Source organism: Canis lupus, chromosome 34, assembly GCF_048164855.1.
Source record: "Canis lupus baileyi chromosome 34, mCanLup2.hap1, whole genome shotgun sequence".
NCBI lineage: Eukaryota > Metazoa > Chordata > Mammalia > Carnivora > Canidae > Canis > Canis lupus.
The window spans coordinates 24,883,321-24,903,257 of record NC_132871.1 but is presented as its reverse complement, the minus strand read 5'-3'; the positions used below and the strand labels follow the sequence as shown (position 1 = coordinate 24,903,257).

The following is a 19,937-nucleotide window of genomic DNA, read 5'->3' as shown; positions in this document are numbered from 1 at the left end:
AAAATGGGGGCTTGGAATATATCTTCAAAATCTTCTAAGACACCATTCTTCCCAAAATAGGTCATGGAGATATATTCTCGGTCCCCATCTTGGTCTCTTAGATTTAACTTTGTCTTGTCCTTTCGTTTCCCTCAAGTGGATGGGAGGCTCCTTCTGAAGGCTGAAGTTCCCCCCGTTTTGTCCACTCATAGGAATGGTCTGAGCTTTGTACATGGCTGCTGGACAATGGTTACTCCATATTGTCATTGGGCTCACTGTGACAGAGAGCATACCCTTCTTGTGGTCTGGATTATGCAGAATGATGCACCAGTGGATGAGTTATGATTATCAAGGAAAGCAGAGGGATGTCCAAAATGACATCTAGGTTTCATTCAGGTAATTTTAAAAAGGTCTCTGTGGTCAATTGCAAAATGGCTGTAAATAAGTATCTTGTGTGCTGGCCTCTCTGCCACTCTTCCCATCAAGAAGTCTGTTTGACTCTGGGCTTGACTATATAACTTGTTTTGGCCACTGAAATATTAGCAAACATGATACATGTAAAGACTTGAAAAGCATTGACACATTGAGGCTTACCAGCTCCTGCTGCACTGGATTCATGAGATCACCATAAAAATTAGCTTGAAGCCCCAGCAGACAACTTGTTAACCACAGTCACATGAGTGAGACTCATCCTACACCAACCATCTGGCCTGAATGAGATGTGCAGAAGAACCAACCAGCTGAGCCCAAATTTCCCACTCGCAGAAATGTGAACTAATAGTCATCCTTGTTTGAAAAACAGAAAACACACCTTGCTCTTCAATCCAATCAAAGAATAGAGCCTGCCCACTGCTATCGAATCTTCCATGCTGAGGCAATGATAACTCCACAGCGACATGAGGAAAGTGCCTGTGAGATCATAGAATCTCTATGCAAGGGCTACATGCCACGTCAGCCCTCTGACTGTTTCAATGCCTCTGATACAACGACTGGACCTTGAAGGTAGGTGCTTTCACCTTAGATCAGTTTGACTCTTAGAAATACCTTCTTTACATTGATCCAAAATGTCTCTCCTCTGACTTCAACCCAATGGTTTTGGCTGCAGCACAGGGCAAGCAGAACAAATCTATCTCTGTACATGAAAGTTCTTCACATTCTTGAAGATAATGACCGCAGCAACCTCATGTTTCTCTGGCTTTAACTTCTCTTATTCCTTCAACAACATTTATAGAACATGATTCCAAATTTCTTGACAATCCTATCTGTTGACTTCCACATGGGCCCCAGTATGTGTCTCCACGTGGTGCCCCAAGCTGAAATACAGCTCTCTGCTGTGGTCTGACCTCAACACAGTAAAATAGACATGACTCACTTCCTCATCCCAGATGGCACCTGGTTTTACATGCAGCCTAGGATCATGTTGACTTTTGGAGCAGGCCCATAATGACCTCTGTTGACTAAAACTCATAAGAATTTTCATTCAGACTGCTATAAATTAAGTCTTTCACACCCTAGATTTAGATTTAGGCCACAGCTCCAATCTCCAAGATTCTTGAGCAGCTTCTGTGCTTTTAAAATATAGGCACAAAATTTTTGAACATTCCTCCCTTCAAGGGGTGAAGCCTAATTCCCCTCCTGGAGTACAGGTGGACCTACTGATTTGTTTCTAATAAATAGAATAAAGTGGAAGTGATGCTGTGTGACTTTAAAGACCAGGACCTAAAAGGGACTGTGACTTTCTTCTTCCCTTGGCTTGCTCTTTCCGGGGGAAGTTTGTGCCACGTCTTGAGGATGCTCATGCAGCCTATGGACAGGCTTACGTGGTGAGGAACTGAAGTCCTCTGCCCACAGCCATGTGAGTGAGCCAGATTCGAAGCAGACCCTCCACCCCAGCCAAGGCTTCGGAGGCCTCCAGCCCTGACTCACATCCTGACTGAAACTATGAGAAACCCTGAGCCAGAAACACCCAGCTAAGCTGCTGCTGCATTTGTGAACTAAAGAAACTATAAGATAACAAATACTTGTTGTTTAAGCCACTCAGTTTTGGTGTGATTTGCTATGTAGCAAAAGATAACAAATACATCTTGATTCTGTGGTTAGATATCTTACTGATGCATCCATATTATTCACGGAAGGAGTAAGCATGGCCTTTCCATGTATATCAGAACCTACACTTGGTACAAATTATAGCGACGACAGAGCCCTTGGGGGTATTACCAGAAGCCTCCTTCGGATCAACGCTGGTTTTACACAGCATCCTTAGATATGGTGCTTTAGCCAGTTCTTAATACCCCCCGCTCTAAGAGAGAGACAACACCAGACATTGGTGGGAAGACTTGAATGGAACTTTGATGAATTATAAGAATTCAGACAGGCCAGGGGGCTGGCAGGCGTGAGCATACTCAGTGCACACAGGCAGATCCCTATATATAGGTCAGATTCAAGGGACAGCAGAGAGATAGCCAGACTGCAAGCTCTTGAGGAGAAGGACTGCGTGTGTCTTGTTTACTGCCCATACCTCAGCTCTGGTGCATAAAAAAAGGCTCAGTAACAATTTTTTAAAATGAGATAATGAAAAAATGGACAGTTTGCATAGATGAAGAGTAAGAGAAGTTTAGATACGGAGGCTAGCCAGATTTGAGAAGAGCTTCATGGTCAAAATACTTTTCTAGGAATTGATATTTCACAGTTGAAAAATCGCTTGAGCTTTGAGCAGAACTTAAGCAGAGTTGATACTTCCTGCAACAAGGAGGTACAGAGAAGACTATGGATCCTAAAACTGTGATTCCCAAATTCTCTCCACAAAATCACAGCCCTGTTGGTCTACCTTTAGTTACCTAAGGTAGGCAGAGATTAGTTCAACCTTGGCAGTCTCTTGAAGAAATATTTTTCATGGGGGGAAATGAGTAACTTAGAAAGGCAAAGGTAAGGACCATGCTGGTAATTGATCTTGAAGTCAAGGTTACCAGGCTAAGCCTAGATCTAAGCTGAGAACTTGCACGGATGAACAGAGGATGTAGGGATGTAAGTAAGAGGAGAGACGGCCTAGAGGCACGCAATATGTAGAAACCATGCATGCATGGTGTCTGTCTCAGGTTTAACAGCTCCTTTGGTTACAAAGTCTTCCAGAATTGGACTGTGCTCACTGGGCAGCACACCTCAGCCCTGACATATCCTTGCTGACCCTTCCTCTAATTCCCTGGTCCCCAATATTTTTCTAGTTCATTTCTTGGCAAAAGCATCGGCTTTCCTAAAGTGCAGATATGGGTCTTTAGGCCACAACCCACCTGGGAACCTGGTAAATCAAATACCATTTAGCAAAGGGCAGAGGTAAAGACAGGACTTAAATTAAAATACACTTTCTCGGATGTGACCGGCTGCTTTGTTTGTGAGATTTATATTTTTATTAATACGACAAAATGTATATACTGCTTTAAGTATGGCTGTAGATGTTGGGAATGTACACACAATAAATCAATAATATAAGATTCTCCCATTAAGAACCTCACAGCCTAGTCAGGAAGAGTCCAAAATCTGTGGTTCTGTGGGGTGTGTGTGTGTGTGTGTGTGTAGTGATACAAGAGCTAAGAATCAACAGTGGCCTAAGGAGCATCATAGATGGAAGGACTAAGTGCACACACGTGTGTGTGAGCTGTGTGTGGGAGCTTTGGAAGAGTATCAGGGGAAGCTCCATCAGAAAGATAATTTGCAAACTGAATCTTGATGGAATAAGTAGAGAGGATCACTAGGGAGATAAGATCACTAGACAGATCTGAAGACATGGGAGAGGATGATGGGGTTGAGGGAGGGGGTATGTTTATGTGATGAAGAGAGTGATGGAAAGAAGGGGGTGATAAGAGATGAGCCTGGAAAGGTAGGCAGACTGCCAGTCTAGAGAGCATGAGCTTTATCTTGTAGATGATGGGGAAAGGCACAGTGTTCAACGGAAGAGTTACTCATTCTGATTTGTAATTTTGAAATATAAGCAATGGTGGAATGTTGGTGAATTGGAGGTGGGAGATTGGTTGGAAAGTTATTACAGCAACCAGGCAAAGTGGATGAAATGTAATGACAGGGGACACGAAAGAGGAAAGATCTCTAAGGATCTGAATGGACAAGGCCTGGCCAGGATTAGAGGCTGGTGGCTGATGGTCATAAAGAAGGAAGAAAAAGAAGCCTGAGGATTTCCTGTTCAGGTACTTGGTTGAAATAATTTGATGTAGTGGAGCTGCATGCCTCAGTGAGCTTTGTGTTGTTAAACAAACAGCAGTAAAGGTCAGTTTTAATATTATTACTTGCTATACCTATGAACCCCCTATGGGGGCCTGCAAACAGGGAGGATGTTATAAAGGGGAGAAGAGGCCAGTGTATAAAGCAGATTGTGGTTGAGAATGGTCAAGTGTAAAAGTGACTGCCGACAGCGTGAAGGACGATCAAGGGCCTTCTTGTGGGGATTCCAGCTGAAACTAGCTCTCTGGGCTGGACTGGCTGGACTGGCAAGCCCATGCCCTCCCATGAGGTATGGGTGTCATCTCTGCACGCAGGCTGGGTAGATCCCCAGATGACCTTGGCCTATAGTTAGCTCTCACATCAGCTGTGGCTGGTTTCCAAAGTAGCAGCAACGGCAGCTGACAGCTTTGGAAGTGTATTTTCTTCTCAGTAAAGAAAAAGTGCCCACAAGCAATACATTTCCCAAGAAGCTACTCTTCCTGGTCTGACTAAGGGCTTCTGTGGAGAAAATATGCAATGTTTCCATAAGGCTGTTTAAAAAAAAAAGAAGAAGAAGAAGGAATCACTTTTCTCTTGAGGCAAAACACCTTGAACCTCTTGGGGGGACTTAGAAGAATCAAACCATTACATTCTATCTTGGAAAATATGTCAAAGAAATGCCTGCGTGCTTGCCTTAGTTCATTAGAGACTCTTTCCCCCTTCTTCAGATCATAATAAAAATGAATGAGAATATAGGGGTTCAAAGGCAGAGAAGGACTCTAACCCTAACAGATCAGAAGTCTATGCCTACTTTGGAGATCTGACGTTGGAATACAAGAACCTAAGCTTGAGACTCTCCAATCAAAAATTCTCGCAATCACTTAGAGTTCATGTCAAAACATCTGGTGGCAAGTGTGCTTCGGTGTATGATAACCGGGGAAAATACTGAGAAATTGCAGCAACGTTTTTGTGTGTGTAAATGGAGCTTTAGTTCCTGTACTTCAGCCAGAAAACACTAGAGGGAGTCAAATAGAGGAAAAGACCATCTCCGAATGCCCAGGACCGAAGAAGAGCCTGCAGAGGAAGGCCTTTCTGCATTTCCCCAAGGCACCCGGTTTTACCTAGGTAGACACTAATCTTTATACTGTGACCAAGTGACTCTCTCTACTTGAAACCCAGTGCTAAAAAACTGTAACTATGAGCTGCTGATTCTGTTCTGAATCCAAAACAGTAAAAAGAAAACCATTACTCTCTGACCAGGATCTGGATTCTGTCCATTTGAGGCATGGGGAGAGCCAATATGCCAGAACTCGGTGAGTCTTTAATTTTAGAGGACACATTCTTTGGATGAATAACCTTTCACAGATATTGGATTTTTTTTTTTTTTAAAGCGCTGGTAGTCATACTTTCAGTGCTCATAGTGAATAGTAATGATTACCCGGCATTTTCAGACACTTGCAGGAATAAAATGAGCTTTTCGTAAATACCCTAGACTGGAAGCCCCCCCCCGCCCCCCCACTGTCTCCACAGTTCTCATGAATTAGGTCTACATTAACACAGCATTTTACTTTTTTTTTTTATTTCTTAATTTTTAATTTTTATTTTTTAACACAGCATTTTACAATCTAGGAACACCCAAGTTAACTGGCCCAGTGTCATGCCCGTGTCAATGAGAACGGATACTTCGTCTTGTTTAAATTCCCAGTTCCTTAGTTCCTTTGTGACGCCTTGAAAATGCCACAAGACACAGGGAAGGCCAGGGCCTAAAGTTGCCTTTTTTTTTTTTTTTTTTAAAGATGAACAATTAATCACTATAACCAGAAACAAGGATCTTAAAAAGCTGCTTAAGAAACTGTTCAACTGAATGTTAAAAATACCTTCCTGGACGATGAACTAATAACCCCATGAAATCGTGCCCTTACACCATAGCAGATTTTTGAAGTACGGCTGGTAAAAGCACGTGTGCATTCAAATGTAAGAAAAATCACAGTAAAGCATGCTCGATTAATGAGGAAGCCCCCTTTCAGAAACCGTGGGGTCAGCCTCGCCTGGACGGGAGTATCCAGAGAACAGAAGGAACGTCATGAACTTCCTAAGGCGGCGTCTGTTGGAAACGATCGGTTACACGGACGAGGAAAACTTAGTTCCGAAGTTTGGGTTTGCGTTTGTTAGTCATGCATTATAGGACTTACCTCCCAGGGCAGACCTTTACTTTCAGAAAGTGCTGAGATGCATTACTGCACCCGTTACCAAGTCTTTGGCAGAAATACCATTTATCCTTGTTGTGGTAATGAACAGATTTGTAACATTCTGGTGTCACCATTCCTGAAAAAGCACGTTCATTTGAATGTTTCTTCCACCAACCCAGGGAAATATTTCATGAAGGCACATTGGTGCGGCCTACTAGGGAGAGCTATTGCTGCTGAATGACAGAGTGTCTGGTGGATTTACATGAAACCCCAAGTGCTCGTATGAGAATAGGTTAGGTTTAGATTGACGAGCAAATGTGTAACCAGACTTCTGGCTGACAAATGGCAGAACTATGCCAGCGCATTAGCTGCCCTGGAGAGAGACCAAAAGTAAGGCGGGGGGATCAAGTTCATTCCATAAAGGACATTCGAACCTAATGGATGGCAGGGTGGCTGGGACGTGGAGCACACATAGATTGTGATACCCCAAAATAGTACCGGGCAAGTTTAGAGTCGAGCTGGCATCCGAACCAATGACCCAACTCCCATCAAATTTTCGTATATCGTGTTGGGTTGTTTATATTTACATTCCTTCAAAAGGATCCTGGTGTTTTCAGGAGAAGTCTAGTTTATTGGTGGGTCTGGCTTAAAGTCACTAGCCTCTGAAAGTGGCTTGTTTGGTTAAACTGGAAAATGAAAATAAAAACTGAGGAGATTAGTATGAAAGATGGTGCCAAACACTAAATGGTCCAAATTGGATTTGATTTGTTCCAGTTGGGCACAGCTGAGAAGAGACGTCCGTACAGCTTTTGGGAAGAAGGATGAAGTGTTTGGACCACACTCTTCTGAGGTCGAGGCCAAGAGTGCAGGGCTTTGGGTCCGCCTTCAAGGAGGTCATATGACAGATGACTGGTGCTGTTCACTGGGCCTCCGTGGTGTTCCAGTGCCATCTCAGCCCTGGAGATGCTTTATCTTTTCATTCTCACCACCGCAGTGTGGCCTGGGTTGGTGGCCTTGCTTTAGAGATTCGTTGACTTGCCCAAGGTCACATGCTGGTAAGTGACAGTCAGATTTAAACCTCAGTCTGACTCCAAAGCAGTTTCCCTCATGCCCCAGCGCCTCTTGAGCGTCTGAAGAACAGTGCTGGAGGCAGTGTGGCAGCTCACAAGCCATGTGGTACTTGAGTGCTCTGGAAGCAAGGGCAACAGAGAGCCAGGGCACCTGGGTCTGAGTCCTCGCTCTATTGTTGACTGGATACTTGATCTCAGAAAAATTCCTAAGGTCTCTGAGCTGACTCCTTGTCTATAAAGAACATGTCCTGTGTATGGTGGCTTCTTAGAAGATTTTTAAACCACCTTTCATTTCTAACCTCTATGATACCCTGGAACCTTCAAGGAGCCTTACATTCTTTTGTTCACTAAGTAAACTCCTACGTGAGGAAACACTTCGATTTGGAATTCAAGAACTGACTTAATTTCTGCCATAGAGATATTATTCCTTCTCTGCAAAATTCATTTCCTCTGTGGGTTGCCCCAGCACTGACTATCTTCTGTTTCCTGAGGGGACCGACTCCACTGTGTGCTAAGTGTGGTGCTCTGCTCACCGTGAGCCATAAGACAGGCCTGTAGGACATGCTAGAAATACAAGATGGTATTTCGTAACATTGTCACTAAGAATACTGCTAAAGTTGGCAATAAATATTATTTCCAGGGAGTTAAAGAACCAAATATCCACGTAGTTGCCTACTTTGGCTGCTTTGTTCTATTTCTGTAAATAAATGAGGGTTTTATTGATTGTATTCCCTCTCCTTATGCAAAATTCACTATGATGCGCTGACAAGTTTTCTCTGGAAAGTGCTGTCTACCATTAAAGTGTGCCATCCATTCCTTCTTTGGCTCGTACCCACTCTCCCGTTGGTGACAACGTATGCTTGGGCTTCCCTGCCGCGGGTATCCATCTCCTGCTGCTCTGGGGCTCTGCACAGCATTCTTGAGGATCAGATGACATGGGCTGGGCTGTATGTGGGGAGCAACATTTCAAAATTCCTTTGATGTTGCGCCTTGTGATACTCAATGGCTAAATCCAAGCTTTTGCTATTTGACCAAATGCCAAATGTACTAGTTCCTGAATATCTATGATCTTACAGAGAGCTGGATGGAAAAATAAGAAGAAACCACTGGGAAAAAATATTTTAAAACTATTTTACAGGGCCAATTAAGGTAAAGCTTTGATTAATTGGAAAGTTGAGCAGAGTGTTAATTTCTTAATTAGGAGCTAAGGTTTAGCACTTTAAAAAATTCATTTCATATATCCTGAGTGTCATCTATGTACAAGGTGTTAGGAATACAAAGAGGGTCAAAAGTTCATCTAGTCCTTTGGTCCAAAGCGCCTTCTGGCATTCTTCTACCCATTACTGTTGACAGTTCTGCTTTTTTCTTTCTGGTTCTTTTTAATGCTTATGGTTTTTTTGTTATAATGATGTGATCATACAGAATGTGTATTTTTTTTAAAAGCTTTATTGGTTTCTTCATGCGAGACACAGAGAAAGAGGCAGAGACATAGGCAAGAGGGAGATGCAGGCTCCCTGTGGGAGCCTGATGTGGAACTCGATCCCAGGACCCCAGGATCATGACCCGGTCACCCAGGTGCCCGCAGAATGTGTATTTTGAATCCATTTTTTATTCATTTAACATTGTAAGAATTTAATCTAAGCATAGCCTAAGCCTATAATGCTGTGCTTAAACATTCCTTTATTTACTTAAAGTTTACGTTGTTTCCATGACAGGAAATGCTGTAAAGAAAACCTTTACACAAAGAGGTTGCCCTTCATCATCATCATCATTATTAACTTTTGTATTTCCTGCAACAAACTCTCATATGCCTAATTATTGGATCAAAGAAGACAATTTTGTATGTACATTTAAATACTGAGTTCAAATACTTAATGCAATATGCCAGTTTCCATAGGAATTATACCAACATATATTTGCACTACCATTGCTTGACTATAAATTTCTCCCTACTGTCTCTACCCTTATTGGACTTTGATTGTGTACATTTTTTTCCTTATTAAACAGGCAAAATACTTTTGAATCAAAAAACAAATTTAACATCCATCCATTGATTTTTTTTAATAATTTCTTTTTAAAAAAATTTTATTTATTTATTCATGAAAGATAGGGGGGGGGGGCGCAGAGACACAGGCAGAGGGAGAAGCAGGCTCCATGCAGGGAGCCTGACTTTGGACTTGATCCTGGGACCCCAGAATCACACCCTGGGCTGAAGGGAGGTGCTAAACCACTGAGCCAGCTGGGCTGCCCCCATCCATTGAATTCATACAATAACCTTGCCAAGTCAACAGTTTACAGGTGCATAGATACTGGGAAAGATGAAGTGACTTGCCCAAGTCTGTCCAATTCTTATCAGAGCGGGGCCTTGATCGCCCTTCCTGAGTCCAGGCCTGTGTGCTGTATCCTTCCACAGCTGCCCCTAAAAACCTGGAGGTTTTCAGGTGCCTGGAGAGGCTAGTCGCCTAGACTCTCATTCTAGGTGAATGAGGGTCTGAGATGAGCCCGGCGAGGCTCCACGGTTGGTGTGCATGAAGATGGAAGTGAGCAGGACTGTCCAAATGGCCTTGTTCCTTTGAAAGTCAAGCATCTCCTCAAACTGAGTGAATTTTTGGTTAATTTACACATGCTGTTTCACCTTCCCACATGCACATTATAAAGCCTTTTTTTTTTTTTTTTTTTAAGAGGAATGTTATTTAATAGTGACCAAGTGTTGGAGTGTTTTAACCAAACTCAGATATACATGAGTAACTTCAGTGGAAGCTGTCCATGCATATCTGAAGCAGAATGTGGACTTTTGACTTTAGCCTATTAAACACAAGGAAATTCATAGTTAAAATTCCACTCTTCGCTCCCCAGCCAAGAGGGGAATCGCCCAGGCCACAAAACATGACAGACAAACCTGTCGCAAGGCCCAGTAATCTGCTGGCATTATTGAGTGGGGCTGGCAAGCCTCAGTAAATCAAGGCCTCACCTTCATTTTTCAAAAAGCCAAAATGGGTCGAAGTGTGTGCTTCGGTCCTTACAGTGGAGGGGGGGGGTTGCAGGAGGGCAGTGTGCACAGTAAACGACAGGTGTCTCCCAGCGGGAGGGCCTTTGGATGCCCCAGGTCTCCATTTGGAAGGTCATCACGGAAAAATGGTTGGAGCCACGTGGCCTTCTTCTTCTGTGCAGGGGAAGAGAAAGGAAACCCCGTTTGGAGGTCACGGTCCGGCCCAGGCGGCCGCCAGCCCCGGCTCCGCAGTGTGGTTCGGCGGCGGGTCCCGGCCGCAGAAGGGCCCCTGGAAACCCAGCAGGCCCTGAATGACCAAGTTAACAAAACCCAGAGAGAGGCCCATCTCCCCGGATCCCGGATCCCAGTAACCGCTGATGGGACCATATTTAATGAACGTTAAGAACCAAACAACAAATCACCAATATTTATTTCACAAAGATCGCCTCTGAATGCGGAGAGCAGAAGGGATGTCTTGCTAAGGTCACTCAATGACTCCGTAGAGATCATGGCAAAGAGGGCTGGATTTCTCAGGCCTTCAGATAATTTCCTCGAGAGGCTTCTATAGGGGGATGAAACTGCTTCAGTGCGTCCTTGGGTGCTGAGAAGGTGATTTGGGTTCACCCGGCTTTAGGAGGCTTTAGGAGACCAGCTGGAGGGACACCTGGGTGGCTCCTGCCTTTGGCTCAGGGCCTGATCCTAGGTCTGGGGATCGAGTCCCGCGTCGGGCTCTGCCTAGGTCTCTGCCTCTCTCTGTGTCTCTCATGAATAAATAAATAAAATCTTTAAAAAAAAAATAAAAGAAAAACTGGAAGCAGCAGGATGGGTTTGTAGAGATGTAGACAGACAAGTGAACGCCTCTCCAGGTCGCTCGTTTTGTAGCTAGATTTTGATTTTAATCAGTGAGGAATCCTGAAAAACAGTAACAGAAAACAGCTTGGAGGGCAGCCCGGGTGGCCCAGCAGTTTAGCACCGCCTTTGGCACAGGCCTGATCCTGGGGCCCCGGGATCGAGTCTCACGTTGGGCTCCCTGCTTGGAGCCTGCTTCACCTCTGCCTGTGTCTCTCTATGTCTCTCATGAATAAATAAATAAGATCTTTAAATAAAAAAGTAAAAAAAAAAAAGGAAGACAGCTTGGAAGTGGCTTTGATTTCACCCTCTCACCGTGGTGTGCAGCTTCACTGCCTGTCGCCGCAAGGCCGCCAACACCTGCACGTCCTGCCGAGCTCTGCCCGGAGCCCAGTCCTGGTTTTGCTGGACGCGTTTAGAGAGGAGACTGCTGAGCGGATGCCGGCGGCTTCCCCCTCTCTCCTGTTCTTGGGGACGCACCAGAGTGTTTTCCGAACCCCCCAAACAGTACGCCCTGTGATGAGGCTGGTTCCCAAGGCCCACACCCGCTGGGACTCTCCGGGGTCCACTAAGGTGCAAGCAGCTGGAGCCAGTGGCGCTGGGAAGGGAGCTGGGAGGCCTCACCCTCATCCTGCCTGTTGTTTTTGGAAGGATTTCACTTAGGGTTTTACTACTGGGTGGTCCCTGGGGCCTCCCACTATATCCCAGATATTTCCCAAACTCTCTGAAAGGTAGTGGCTCAGCCAAAGGAGCTACCGCCCCAGCTCATGTGGAAAGCTGTAGGCACTGGCTGTCCCTCTGTCACACATTCTTTCATGTTTCCCCCCCTTTGTTTTCTTTAAAATGGTTCCAGCAAAATAGAATTGTGAATCTGAGGTTCTCAGATTCTGGAAACAGTCATGTGTTTTTGTTTACGTGTTTTGTTTTCTGGCCCCTTATGCTTAGTGGTCTCCAAGCTGTCGGATGGTTCACCACAATCAATCAAAGATTTTAAGCAGAGTCTCCCAATACTTGTTATTTTTTTTTAAAGATTTTATTTATTTATTCATGAGCAACAGAGAGAGAGAGACAGAGAGGCAGAGACACAGGCAGGGGGAGAAGCAGGCTCCATGCAGGGAGCCCGACGTGGGCTTCCATCCTGGGTCTCCAGGATCACGCCCCGGGCTGCAGGCGGCACCAAACTGCTGCGCCACCGGGGCTGCCCCCAATACTTGTTATTTATTCATAAATATACATATACGGTTGAACTCATATGTTAGTGCAAAACCCACAGAGAGAACATTTTAAAAGATGAAAGAACATTAAGCTCTTTATTTTCTCCCGGGTACAAAAAATAACCAAATGACCTTTTTGCTCTTACTATGCTCTTAGTGTCATATGCTCATTTTATATTTACATGTGACTGAGCTGGACATGCTCCACTTGAAAAGCTTGCTTCATCACTTTGGGATAAGGATTCAGAAGTCTGATTCGAAGTGCAGTCTATTTTAATACTTGGTTTTGGTGACTATCGTGGCTCAAAACAATGCTACAAAGATAATGCGAGAAGCACATTGTCGTCTATAGTTACTCCATCATGACTCAGGTTATTAGCCACAACCACCAGCCAATGAAAGTTGTTTTTTTAAAAGATTTTATTTATCTATTCATGAGAGACACACAGAGAGGCAGAGACACAGGCAGAGGGAGGAGAAGCAGGCTCCATGCAGGGAGCCCGATACGGGATTCGATCCCAGGACCCCAGGATCATGACCTGAGCCAAAAGCAAGACGCTCAACCGCTAAGCCCCCCAGCTGCCCCTGTTGAAAGTTTACTAATAAATTTCCATCTTCCTTGGCATCAATCAACTGCTCTTATAATCTAATTCAAAGTGCTTCCCGTTGACCAAACCCAGAAAAAGTTTGAAGGCGAGAGAGCATAGCTGATGCACATCTTTATAGACGGATAGATGATAGATTAGCTAGCTAGCTGGATATGCTTGAAGCTCTCTGAAACTACAGATTTGAAAGATTTTTAAATAATTTAGAAAATTCCCACTTCCCAGTTTTAAAAATGCGTTCATACTAGAATTTTTTTTCACAGAGAAAACATTGTTTTCAGAAACAAACATATACGATGGTGGAAACCATTCTAAATTGCCAAGTGTTCTCTCCAAGGCATGAATTTTTCGAAACAGTCACTTTCTTACTCACCGGTACAGAGTCAGCCAGCCAGCATCACCGGTCGCACAGACCCGTGTCTTTCATTTTTGCAAGGCCCCCTGCTGGGTTGCATATTCCAACAGCTTCTTGTCACCATAGGAGTTTCAGAAAAATGGGTTTGTTTTTGTTTTTGCTTTTGTTTTACAAAGTACAGTGGCAGAGGGTCCCTCTCACCTCACCCAGCGACCCTGTGAACTGCTCTGGGGTGTTTCGGGGAGGTAGGATCACATTTTAGGAAGGACTCAGGCAAACTGCGGGGGACACAAGTGGGTGGGTGGAAGTTCCCGCTAGGGACTCCTGGGGTGCCCTCTAACGGGGCAATTGAGGAGAGGGAAACCAGCCGTGAGGGGCAGCAAGAGCAGGGAGCCTTTGCTTCCTTCCCCTGCTCCTGGATCCACACCTGGGAGAGGCCTGCGTTTCTAGGAGAGGGAGCGCGCCTGCACCTGTGATTCCATAGAGGGACTGGGTAAGTTTGCTCTGAATGCCCCAACACAGTACCGTGGCTGGGGGCCCGAAACAACAGAAATTTATTTTCTCATTCTAGAGGCTAAAAGTCCAAGCTCAGGTGCTGGCAAGCGTTGGTTTCTTCTGGAGCTGCTCTCTTTGGCTTGCAAATGGCTTTCTCCATGTGTCTTTGCGTAGCTTTCCCTTTATGCACAAGTCTGCGTTCAGATTTCCTCTTCTTAGGACCACTGACACCGGTCACATTGGATTAGGGCCCACCCAGTGACCTCATTTTAACTTAATCACCTCCTTAAAACCCCTGTCTCCAAATACAGTCACATGCTGAGGTTCTGGGGACCTGTAATTCAACATATGAATTATGGGGGGGGGACAATTCAACCATGGTGGGGACAGTGCCAATCTGTGGCCCACAGGGGAGGAAGCCGGGGCAATAAGCCTCACCGGATCGTCCCCCCAGCCCCCCAGCTCTCTGCAGCTCTTTGCACTGGCCGAACCCAGAGGAAAGCCAGAGGCCAGGGAGCCTGCTGGGTGCTGCCCCCAAAGTCAGCCTCCTAGGACATTAGAAAGTTAAAAAGAGCAAATTGGAGGAACAAACCAAATATCCAGCTCACAAAGTCACTGTGCTGAGCTTAGAAAACAGAAAGGTCATTGGCCTATAGGGTTATAAATAATTTAACATAGAAGGAAAGAAGTGATGGTCACAGAGGCCAGGGCGTTCAGCTGGGGGGTAGCACCGGAATGCTAGTTTCAGGAACTGCTGATACGGGGCTTGGCTTTGCGGAAACAGTTTGGAAGTCTGCACAGCGCTTGTCCTTGTGAGACTCAGAAGAAGGCATCCGTGGTGGGCGGTCAGAGCAGAGAAGGGTGGCTCGCATGGACCCCGCAGGCCTTTCAACGCGCAGCTTTCGGCAGCTCCCCATTCGCCCTCCACAGCCAGACCCTGTGCGGCCGCCCTTACCCCGGGCTCAGTCCCCTTCTCCCAGACCCCACGGGGACAGCTGGAAGGACACCTGGATTTGTGTCTGCTGTGGTCTCCAAACTGGCAGTCCCTCTGGTTCCATATGGGAAAAAGTCATTAGACTAAGGCAACGTCCCCACCTACCACCGGCTGCTTCGTCGATCAGTCAAGCAACCCCCCCCCCCAAGATTTTATTTATTCATGAGAGACACAGAGACACAGGCAGAGGGAGAACCTGATGCGGACTCGATCCCAGGACCCCGGGGTCATGACCGGAACCCAAGGCAGCGGCTCAACCACACGGGGGCCCAGTCAACCCCTTGGCTGGCAGTGGCTGGTTGATCTGAACCTAACTATTGGGGGGATCTCCTCCCTGAAGGGAGCAATTCACGTTCTCTTGGACGATCGTTCCTTGTTGGCACCTCTTGGCAACCCCACTTGAAGAGTTTGGGGTTACTGGCGAACATGAGATTGGAGTATAAGCGCGGACCCATCAGACGGACAGACGGGTGAGAAGAGCTGGGGGGGGGGGGCACGCTCACACAGCGGGGGGCCCAGGTGTACGGTTGTTCTGACAAGGTCCCAGCAGGTGGCAGTGTGGGGTCCTCAGGCCTGCGCGGCCGAGGACCGAGAGACGGGACCTCCTCTGTCCCCAGGTTCCACCAAGCTGCTCTGGGGGCAAGTGGCCGGTGGGGCGCCCTGGGTGTGGGGGCCCTGCTAGGCCCGGCAGTGGGGAGCCACTCTGGGGAGAGGCGAGGACCAGTGAGGACCAGACGCGTCCCAGCTTCCCCTGCCGCGGGGAGGAGGACAGAGGCCCCGCTGAGCTTCAGCCTCCGAGTGGGGCCCAGATGTGCCGCCCTCCGCCCCGCTCTCGAGGTCTGCCCTGGATGAGGGCGGAGGGTCCCAAGAAGAGCTTCCACGTCCCTCCCAGTGGCGGCAGCACTAGGCCGCTCGGGCATCCTCTGGGCTCCAGAGGTCGAGCCCTGAGGGACCACGACGGCTCCGCGCGCTGAGGCCCGGAGCGCGGATGCACTGGGCGGACGGGTGGGCGCCGGGGCCGGGGCCGGGGGCTGGGGGCCGGCGGGCGCACCTGCGCGGCCCCACCGAGGAAGCCCCCGCGGAAGCCCCTAAGCAACGTCCGAGGCCCGGAGCGTCCCCACAGTGCACTGCAGCTCGCTGGGCAAAGCCCGGGTCCTTCTTCTCAGGAGACAGAGAGGCTCTTCTTCAGCATCCACGGCGGGAAGCCCTTGCCCCGCGCTTCCCCTTCCTGGGGAGCCCGGGCCCCCCGGCCTGTGGCTCCTCACCCCACTTCTGATCCCGGCCAGGGCTCAACAGCTCTTTGCGTTCCCCGAACTCCAAGGCATTTATCTCCGACTTGAGGATTCGCTCGAGGGTGGGGGGATGGTTGGGCGGGGACAGGAGCGCCGCTGCTCTAGGACCGGCCGGATTGGCCCCGGGGACGGGGCTCCCGGGCGCCCCGGCTTCTGCAGGATGCTGCGTTGGTGGCCCCGGGGATGGCAGCTCGTGTTCCCTGGATTTCCCCGCGAGCGCACGGGGAGGCGGAGAGCGGCTTGGGGAGGTGGTGGCAGCCAGCAGCTCACCCGTCTCCCCTCCCGCACTCGGGCGACCCCCGCCAGCCCCCCTTCCCAAGCCCCTCTTCCTTCTCTTCTCCCCGACGTCCTCTCATGTCTTTGCATCTCCTCGCCGGCTCTTCCCCGTCCACACCGTTCCTGCGCTTCGGATCCCGGGCCAGCCCCCTCCCCCAGCCCCCTGGCGGTGGGTAAGAAATGTATGGCATCGCACAAGGCCCCCTTCTTCTGCGGGAGCCCCTGCCCCGTGTCTGCAGAGCGACGCCTGCCCCTGGCCGTCCGGTCCCTGCGTCCTTCTGGGCAGAGTTGGAGGAGAACCAGCTTCCTCCGCTGGCGCAGCCTGGGCGCGGGGAGCAGGGCTGCGGCATCGGTACCAAGAGGGTGACCTGTCACAGCTGCCAGGCTGGTCACCCGCGGGGGGACAGGCCGGGAGCCAGGTTGTCTGCCGGCCGAGAATCCCAAATGCAGGAAGGGAAAGTAAACCCCGAGGCGTTGGATTGGAATGTTCATCCCTATTTATGGATAATGTAGAAAACACGATGTAAATGTAGGCACGTGCACACCCGCACCCGCGCGCACGTCCCCTAGCCCCGCCCACGGACACCTTGGAAGCAGTGCACCCCCCACCCCCACCCCGGCCGGCCTCACCTCCTCAGGCCCCTCATTACCACTCTCCACCCAAGGGGACCAGGACCCTTCGGAGAAATGGCAGAAGCCAGAGCTGGGCCCGGGAAGGAACCAGATGAGCGCGGGCTCCTGCCGGTACCAGAGGGCGAGGGAAGGCTCAGAACCTGAGGGACCCAGAGGCGGGCCTGCGGGGCTCCCACTGACCAAGTTAGGGACCCTTTGAGCATCAAAAAGAATAATGGTTGTAACAGATTAGAACCAGTGGACACAGTAGGAAGCCCCGAGGCCACACTCACATAGAGAAGTAAATGAATAAACTCAGTGTTTGAGGAAGCCCAGGGAGGGCAGTACCGGGTTCCAGGCCGTTGCCCCACCGAGCGCTCACGGACGGCCACGGCGGCCAGAAAGCCCCTGGTGAAGCCACCCGGGGAGTGACACCGGTAACGGGGCAAACGGAAACCGAGCACCCCCCGAGGGGCGCAGCGAGGGGCACACGGCTTCGCTTTGGAGATGGTCCTGCCAAAGGGGCAAGACCCGTGGAACCCTCGGACAGCCTCGAGCCTGAGGCGCCCCCGCACAGGACCTGGCCCCCCCAAGCTTTGCCTGGGCCAGGGTCGAGCGAGTCCAACAGAAACTGAGGAGCTAAGTCAGGCCGAAGGAGACTGAACGCACGAGCGTTAAATGCATGATTTTGAGCTGGATCTTTTGATTACAGGGACAGGACTAGGGCCGCTGGTGTTGGCTTAGCCTTGTCCTCCTTAGTTTTGCGGTCGGGTCCGTCCCGGGGAGAATGCCCTGGTTTGCGGGGCCACGCGGTGTGCGTCCCTAACCTGCTCTCCGAAGACCCAGGCTACAGCTTCTTTGTAGTGCACTTGCCACTTCTGTGTTTCGAAGTTAAAAAAAAAAAAATTACTAATAAAATGGCACAATCCTTTTGGGGAAAAAGGGAAAGATAGGGGAACATAAGATTCCCATTAAGTGAGGAGGAAACATGAAAATGTGTTTACGGTGGGCCCTGGCGGACTGTGCCTCAACATCCCTGGGGTGGCCTACGCTCTCCTCCTTGGCAATCGGGGACCTTCTGGCAGAAAAACGGAGAAGCGGAGAAGCGTTACTACTTCTGAGAGCCCTTGGAAGGCTGCAGGGTTAGGTATGGGAAGCACCAGGATTCTCGTCCGCAGCCACAGGCCTTGCCCGAGGCCGAGCGCGGCCCGCGGCTCGACCCCAGGCCGCAGGCAGAAGGGCCGCCCCGCGGGTGGTGGGCAGCGGCGGCCGACTGTGGAGGGGAAGGAGCATCTGCGGTGCCCCGGCTGCTGCAGGACGCCCTGAGCTTCTGCGTCGGCCGAGCAGGCCCGGTGGCAGGGATGCACACGCCAGGACATCTGGGAAGACACTTAACTGAGAAGCTTTACCACAAGCCTTCCAGGGCCACTTTCACGGACCGGTGCTTTGGTGCCGTGTCCTTGGCTTTCACGGAGGGGCCCTACCTGCAACCACCTTGGGGACGCGTCACCGTTTTGGCAGAGGAAGAGGGTGGACACCGCCCAGGGCCTCCTGTGGGGGTCTCCAAACAATGCTAATAATACCGTCTTTTTTCAGAGGATTTGTCAACACACTGACAAGTGTTACAGGTGTGTGTACCGTTTTCCCTTTTCACCTCGGCTGCTAGGAAACTCAAAATGGAGCTTCGACTATAGGGTTGGTGGAGGCCTTTTGGCCTTGCAGGGTTACCTTCTGTGCTCTCCTTCTCTCTTCACTGTTAACCTCCCAAGCCCTGGTTTTAAATGTTTTGTTGTGTCTCCTATAAATTGCTTCCAAGTTTTGTAAATGAAAAGTTTATAAACCAAATAAAAAGGATCACTGGAAGAGCAAGAGTTGAGGGAAACAGAACCTCTTCCCTCTAAGACAGAACTAAAACATTGGGGAAAAAACTATAAAGCAAGAATGAAAGATGTTCCTTCAGTATTTCTCAAGTAGGAAGCTAAGAGGCAAGAGGGCCAGGAACAATGTTCCTGCTGTCAGGCATGGGTCAAAGCACAGTGTGTGACAGTGCGGATTTAATGGGATTCCTGCGGAGACTTTTGAGGAGAAAGTCATAAATATACGAGTTCTCAAGATTTAGTCGGGGGGTCGGGGTGGGGGGCTGTTCAGAAAACTAGGCAGGCAAATCCACAATCTGGCACGTGCAGAACATGTGACAGAGGGTAGACAGGCCGCGTGACGCTATTTATTTACTAAAAGATTTTATTAATTTATTCATGAGAGACACAGAGAGAGGGAGAAGCAGGCTCCATGCAGGGAGCCCGATGTGGGACTCGATCCCAGGTCTCCAGGATCAGGCCCTGAACTAAATGCGGAGCTAAACCGCTGGGCCACCGGGGCTGCCCACGCATGATGCTATTTAAAAAGTACCCTAAAAAAAAATAAATAAATAAAATAAAAAGTACCCTGCGTGGGGATCCCCAGGTGGCCCAGCGGCTTAGTGCCACCCTCAGCCCGGGGTGTGATCCTGGGGTATTAGGATCGAGGCCCAAGTCGGCACCCTGCATGGAGCCTGCTTCTCCCTGTGCCTGTGTCTCTGCCTCTCTCTCTCATGGATAAATAAAATCTTAAAAAAAAAAAAAAAAGACTGTATAATATTCCATTACATGTATTTATTGCAATTATTGTGATCAAAAAAAAAAAATCAACATTTCAATTAGCTACAAGCTTTTAGAGCTGCGGTGTGTCTGAGAAGTCAACCTGGAAACCATTTCACCTGTAGGTATTCGGATAGGACCAACAGGGGAGATAGGGGAGGCCCGGCTACTCC

The 19,937-nt window shown here is 48.7% G+C and overlaps 1 protein-coding gene across 7 annotated transcripts in view; it reads right to left on the bottom strand.

Moving 5' to 3' along the window:
- Positions 1–6,759, bottom strand: part of ITGB6 (integrin subunit beta 6) — a 134,785-nt gene extending 128,026 nt beyond the window's left edge. For 2 of the 7 annotated variants that reach the window (XM_072811137.1, XM_072811138.1), the window contains exon 1: positions 6,381–6,667. The gene's annotated coding sequence lies outside the window, so the exon portion shown is untranslated. Of the gene's footprint in view, positions 1–6,380 lie in introns of all 7 variants that reach the window. The other 5 variants (XM_072811132.1, XM_072811133.1, XM_072811134.1 and 2 more) reach the window with 5 other exon arrangements.
- Positions 6,760–19,937: the final 13,178 nt, after the last annotated feature.